The sequence below is a fragment of the Lonchura striata genome, chromosome 10 (genome assembly GCF_050655825.1).
Source record: "Lonchura striata isolate lonStrDom1 chromosome 10, ASM5065582v1, whole genome shotgun sequence".
Lineage (NCBI taxonomy): Eukaryota > Metazoa > Chordata > Aves > Passeriformes > Estrildidae > Lonchura > Lonchura striata.
The window spans coordinates 18,481,008-18,488,385 of NC_140712.1; the positions used below are offsets into that span (position 1 = coordinate 18,481,008).

A 7,378-nucleotide genomic window follows, 5' to 3' on the forward strand; every position below is an offset into this window, starting at 1 on the left:
TGTGTGACAATGGCAGAAGATGACTGATCTTCCTCCCACACACACCACAATCTCATCTCAATGTCCCACTCTTAAAGCTGGAAAATTTCTCCACCAGGACTGCCCAAGAAAGAGGAAAATCACTGAGTGCTCCCTTGAAAACTTGATGCATTATCTCTTGAAGTTCATAGAAGATTTTCAACCGTCTTCAGTAGCTTTGAATTGATCCCACATCAGTACAGAGGCACTGAATATTTGCCAGCACCACATAGTTCAGCTTGGTGCCTGCCAAGCTAAAGAGTGAAATCAGCTGGGGGGGACATTTAAAACCAATGCACATTTCAAGTATAGATGAGGCCTGGTCTTGCTGACCTCCATCCAGCTGGCCTGTGCCCAGAGCAAACCCTCCAAGAGATGCGATCACCATCTCTCCGTTACCTTCGTCATTCCCGAGATTCTTCCCCACATGAATGTGGCAGGCAGAAACACAAAACACCAGCAGGGTCAAATGTTTCCAAATGTTGTGTAGCACATCTCTCCAGCCTCGGGTGGGCCTCCAAAAATTCCTCAGATTCTGGGCCATCCATTCATCAACCCCAATTGACTTCTCGTGCTTGTCGTGCCACACGAAACATGTGTTGGTTATCATATGATGTACTATACCACAGAGATACAGCTGAATTCTGTGTCACCTTGTGCTCCTTCAGACAAAATAATCTATAAATACCAGGTCTGAGCCTGACTATGGATTTGTTTTGACGCAGCAGTGCCACTTCTGCGTGAATATTCCAGCAAGCAATTACAACAGGAATGTAGGAGAGACCAATATTATCAAATACTCCCTTCAAGGAGACTATTAGATGAGTCATCATGTCATCCTTTGCCATTATTCAGTCCAGAGATCTGGCATAAGCAGCTGGGTCCATCCAGTGTAGGAACCAGCTTGTGCCATGTGATTTCACCTATGTCAACTGTCCAAAGTAATAAATTATGAAAATCAAGTACAGCAAACACTGTTGATGGCCAACATTTTTAAGCAGCTAAAATGTGCATTTCATTGTCTGATCAATTATTAGGGCAGACAGGACAATTACATCATCTAGCTACCAAACAGGAAATGCCATTGTACCTCAGTTTATCACTTTACATAACATGACACAGACTGTTATTTTGGTGAAATGCATTGGTGCACTCACCCCAAAATTAGTTTTAGTAGTCGTTGAAGGTACATGCAATGTGAGTTCATGACATACAGATGCATTTCTGGCAAATTCTGCCATGAGTGAAAGTGAGATTAAAAACAGATTGGCTCCACAAGGGAATGAAAAGGGACAGAAAGGGACATTGACAAAATATTAAAGGGGAATTCTGTAATGCATTAGTTATTGTGTGTGTCGTTTCTGAACTTGATGCCTAATCCCAAATCTAATTAAGTGGGGAGGAGAGACAGCACATGAAGAATAAATAGCACACAACATATAGATAATCAGTATTGCAGAGTAAAAGAATTCAAAAACAATTTTTCTTCTACCATATATAAAGCCTTTATTCCAAAATCTCTTTAACTTGACATATAATAACCTTTTATTTAACTACAGGTGATGCTTCTAAGTGACTGATTTTGGAGATATTAATTTTCCAACAATTTCCTGTTGCTCACAGTTTAAAACACTTTTAAAGAAACACTTTGGAGGTTTGTGTCATTTTAAAAGCATTCTCAAACGACCCAGCTTGTAAAAGGATATAAATTTATTATTTCTTTCTTAACAGAATACAGGTTATCAGAACATTGTAATTTACATATTTTTCAAACTCCTTGGAGTAAAATAACTCCATAATTAATGGATAAGTATAGGAGAACCAGAAGAAATATCTGGAAAACAAGGAAGCCCCACTAGAACAGACCCACTGAAACCTGGAGTGTCACAAAGACCTCAAACAACCACAGCTTTGTCCCAGGATTTTTGATCCAAAAAAGAAACTTAGAAAAATGGGAAAGGCTACATAAAAAAGAAAGATTTATTTCATGCTATGCAGGTGTCTGAGAGAGATATGTGGTGTTGGGATTAATAATGACACAGCCCTTCTGGTGTGAAGAAGTGACTGAATTGGTCCCAATTCTCTCAGCTCATGAAAACCTTGTGGCAAACCTTGCCATGACAAGGAAAGATTGAATGATGGGGACTTTGTGGTTTAAGGAACAGCAAATTTCCACCTTGCTTACTTAAGTCTGAACATTTTCCTTCTCTAGAAATACATGTGGCGGTCTCAGACCATACCTGAAATACAGGTACAAGACCTGGCTCCAAACATTTCAGCAGACCTTTCTGGCAAAACAATCCTGGGGACTGCTTCCCACATAGTTGCTGACAGGAACCACATAAATGTAGTTTCTGAGCACAGGTGTAGGTTAGATATTAAGAAGAAAGTCTTCCCTGTGAGGCATTGGAACAGGGTGCCCAGAGAAGATGTGGTGCCCCATCCCTGGACATGTTCAAGACCAGGCTTGGATGGGGCTTTGGGATAGTGGAAGGTGTCCCTGCACTAAGAACCATAAAATCAGAGAATGCTTTGGGTTGGAAGGCACCTCAAAGATGATTGACCTCCAATCCCCTGCCATGGGCCAGGACACCTGCAATGAGACCAGATTCCTCAAAGTCCCCTCCAACCTAGCCTTGAACCACAGCAGGGGGATTGGACTAGATGACCTTGAAAGTCCCTTCCAACGTGAATTCTAGGATTCTGTGTTTATAAACTGCTTTGTGACACAAACCAGATTCAGCTGTCCCTTTCTAGGAACAGAGTATTCACAAAGCACATTAAATAACACTGTCTCTCCCCGCAGGAGTTTGGGACTACAGCAATGGCTTATGTAAACACAGCTTTTCACACACCACACCTCCCAAAAGTGCCAACAAGATCCCATCATCCTCCTGCTTTTCACACATTACTCAGTTTCAGTGCTGAAAGCAGGGCCCAGGACTTGGAGCCTGCCCAGAACAAAGCCACCCTGATACTGTTATTGCATCAGTGCAATGTTGTAATCGCACTGTGAGATGCAAGACCACAAACAACAGGCACAGAAAAACTCTTTCCAATCCTGCAGAAAAATCTTTAGAACTACAAAGCCATTTTCATTCCACACTGGAGGGAAAAAAAAAAAAAAAAAAAAAAAAAAAAAAAAACAAACCAACAACAACACACAACAAAAAAACTTTTGGAGAGTTTTGATGCCACAAGAGCTGTAATCCTTATCTGATTCAGTGACTGGAGTCTCAGGGCTTGCCTGTGCTGTGCACTGCTTTTGAAATGAGAGGCAGCATATCCGGGTCAGTGTGATTCCCAAATTAATGACTGCTTTTTAAAGAGCACTATTGCTGGCCAAGGAAGGCATATGGTGTTAGGAACCCCAGTGAAGTTGTGGATACATGCACAGACATATGTGGGTGCTAGGATGCCTCTGCTTCAGGCAGGACATTGCACTAGCCATGATACATCTCCCACAAACTAGTTTAAAATCCAGACCAGAACACAATTCAGTGTTTTCAGGACACTGCAATTCTCTCTCCTGCTTTTTCTCTCTGTCCCTTTCAGAGATCTTGGACTCAAAATTGATGCTAACAAACCAGCTCTGAATGCTACAGCAAATATTCCTGTGAATATTTAAATTGTTTTTGCAGGTAATCTATACTGTGAACCTTCAATTTTTATTGTACCTTACAGCACCAAAAGTAGTCACCTAAGGCAGTGCAGAGAGAGAATCTCCATTGCGAGGAGCTGTAGGACAAAATAGATCAGAGAAGCAATTTCCTTCTTGTTCACAGGAAAGCTCATTAAATGCACACAGTCCTTCAGGTCATGGGCACAGGCACTGTATTTATTGAAATTATTTCAGGGATTTAGCCCCAGATAGGGACAACTGAGCCCCTCCCAGGCAGTCAGGGATGGCCAGTGAAACCTTGGGCAGTACATGGGGATCCTGCCCTGCAGCATGTGCACAGATTGCTGCCAGATTTTTGTGGCAGTTCCTTTGGGAGCAGAGGCTTCTATTTGTGAAGAGATCACAAAGGCTGGGAGTGATTTTAACCTAGAAAGGACACATATAAAAACATGAACCTGCTATCATTGCAGTAACTAGGTGCTTTATCTTTCATTTTAAAGAATTTAAAAGATTGTAAACTGAGAGCTTGGCAGTAAAGAAAGAAAATTAACTCTGTGGTGAATCCTGACCTAATGCTCCTATTTTCCCCTCCTCCTCGAGTGATGGAGAATTTTTTGTTAAACTAAAAAGGCACATAATTCGGAAGTCATGAGAAGAAAGCTGTCTTTTTTTTTTTTTTTAGCACACTGCAGACACCCAGTGGAATTAGCTATTGCAGCAGGTCAACAAGTCAAACAGTTTGTAAGGATTCAAGCAGACTCAGATATTCTTAGGAAAACAGACAATCGCTGGGAGGGACACAACATCCAGCTGAAGGAGACAGGGAGAAAATCAAGCTGCTTTTTTCAGACCCAGCTTGCTGGCCAATCTTACCCACAGAGAAGGTGAAGGAATGGCCACTAATGCAACAGCACAGGAGGAACAGCCTCAGAGAATGATGAGGCATCCATGACAAAGTGCTGCTAAATCTCACCCACTGCGTCCGTTCTGCTCTCCCTCCTCGGGATGCTGAAATAACTCCCCCCATCAGCTCCTGCTCTCAGCCTCGTGGCTTGACAGAGCTCTTTAGGAGAAAGAAATCTAATCTGTGGGGAATATTTTCAGACATAAAAAGAACAAATCAAGTTACATTTGGAAGGACAAATGAATTGTTTCCACACATCACATAAGGCTGCCTCTACATTAGCATTTTGCTTCAGAACAGGAGTGGGATTTTGAAGTAAATCTCCCAGTCATCAATTTACCATGCATTGGCTCCATTTACAGAGCTATTTTGATGCCCACAAACTAAATTCCTTTCAAAGAAAATTAAACCACAAGCTCCAACCAAAACGTGCAGCAAATGTTCTCCAAACCCCGAGGCAGACACAAGACATAATGACCAAATTGATGTTTGGTCCTCCAGACAGCTTTGGATCCCATTGTAAGATGGAGACATTTGGTCCATGGAACCAGATTAGGTCTAGGCAGAAATAAAACTCCCAAACTTCATGTAGGACAGCAGAAGTGCCCCAGCACAACTTGCTCCAAACCATTCTTGCACCTTTATTCCCCTGGCTTGCTTGCTGTTCTTATATAACCTATAAATTAGGGGTAGATTTACACATACAGCTTTCCCCATCTAGCCAAAAGAAGAGAAATCCAGCACACAGAAGGATTTCCCAGGATAAATAATGAAGGCAAACAGGGGAAATTTCTGCCTGGACAGGAAATACCCGTCTGTGTCCTTCAAGAAGTGACAGGGTGACAACACAGGCGTTTTCTGCAGGTCAAAGCCATGCCCAGACTCCGGCCCTTTGTGTTCCCTTCTGAAGGAAATCTCACAGAGCTGAGTCATAAACCCCATAAACATGCTACCAGATAGCAAACATATTCATGACAGGCAGATACAAAATTAAGACACTTTATTTCAACACTGCATGTAAGAGAACTATCCCAACCCTGAGCTCTCTCTTTGCTTTTTTGAATAGGGAAGCCCAAATACATGCAAAAAATAAATCTACCAATTAACTAAAATATTTCTTATATCAGCTTGGTGTATATATAGGCCTTCATTCTTGCATTCCTTTGGGTTATTTCAAAACTTAAAAGGGAAGAAAAATGTTAGAAGCAAAAAGATATTTTTCATTTTTTCAGATCCGACAGCCAACTAAATGTTAATCTAACATGTTTTTCCAGACTCAGGTCAAATCCATCATCTTTAATCCTTGGGGATCTTCATCCTCTGATTTTTTCACTCAGCTTTCAAATCTTTTTACTTAACAGAATTTAAACATTTCTTCACAGTAGTTAAAAAACATTTTTTTTCCTTTTCTTTTTTTTTTTCTTCTTCTATCAGGACTTGCCAACAAGGAGGACCCTTGTTGCTTCTGCTTTACTTATTTGTTGGAAATAGTGGCAATCTTACAGATGTTTGTAGGCAGGATGGAATTTTAATGGTTTTGATCAGTCAAATAATTTAAAAGATGGTTTGTGGACTTGGTGTAACAGTACATTCTTTAACTACATGGTGGATAAATGCTAAAGAAAGTAGTATCTCCTGTTTTCTTACCTTTTCCTACCCAATAGTAACAATTCAAAAGTAAGTTGCATTTTGAAAACAAGCCATATCTTCACCCTGTTCTAGTCAAGGAAAATATCTGCTGCTATCACTGTGAGTTTGAGGTCAATCCATGGCCTGTACAACAAATCCAGAGCAAAATGATGGAGGTGGTTTTCCAGCATCAGAGCTAAATTAAGCACTGCATTCTTCTTTCTCCAAAGCTTCAGAGCTGAGCTGGTTCAGTCTCGGTTTGGACCAAAAAAAGGGGAAAAGTTAATTTTCAGAGCTCTGAGGTGTTCAGAACTCTGACTCAGGTTCCAAACTCTGACTCTTCTCTAATGAGAAACAGTTTGTGCATCTTTTCACACACCAAGGGAATAGTGCTCAGCTTGACCCCCCCTCCAACTTTATGATTGGAAGGAGTATGATACTCAGGAAGCAAAATCTCCAGACTGAAGCAGTGCCAGAAAATTCCCCCACTGAGTGTAAAAATGAGAGACAAAATTGGATCTTAACCAATTTAAAGTTTCAGGAGAAGAATAGACTGTGGCCTAGCATATTGGTGCAACATTATCTCACTGATTCACTCTGTCAGCTTGACCAGGCTGCTCTCATTACTTCCAGCACAGCCATAGAAAAATCTGAATATTGTCTCCAAGGCAAAAAAATAAGTCAATGGAGGGGAACAACTGTGTTTCCAAGAGATACTGACTGGTCTATAAAGTAGTAAATGAGTGATGATTTGGTACCACAACCCTTCCTTACTCCTGATGTGACCTTTCTTGAGACAGCAGTGATACAACAATGTGTGTGTGGGGTGAGATTGTCCCACCCCTGCCCATCCTGTGGGCAGTGCAGCTGCTGGCATGGCTTTCCAATGCTGTCACTCATGCCCTTTTTCCATTCTGGGTTGGCACCAGTTTCTCTTTCATTTTGGGAAGCTTAAATCCCACCAAACTGGGGTCCTTCAAGCAGTTCCACCCCCGATCAGTGAAAGCAGAGTCCTTCTCTCAGGTCTTGTCTCCCTCTCAGTTTCCCTCAGGACTGCAGAATGCCTGGGCATGTTGTGCACAGCACCCAAGTGCATTTTAAACAGCCTTTTAAATAGGGTGTGGATCCCTCCTGCAGAGCTCTGAGCCCCTCTCTGCTTCAGAGGAAGCCTGCTGCACTCTATCGTGCCTACATTGAGCTGCCAC

General features: G+C 41.7%; 1 long non-coding RNA gene across 2 annotated transcripts in view; it reads left to right on the forward strand.

Moving 5' to 3' along the window:
* LOC146766543 (uncharacterized) overlaps positions 1–7,378 on the forward strand; it is a 59,083-nt gene that overhangs the window by 31,157 nt on the left and 20,548 nt on the right. The gene's annotated exons all lie outside the window — the stretch shown is intronic.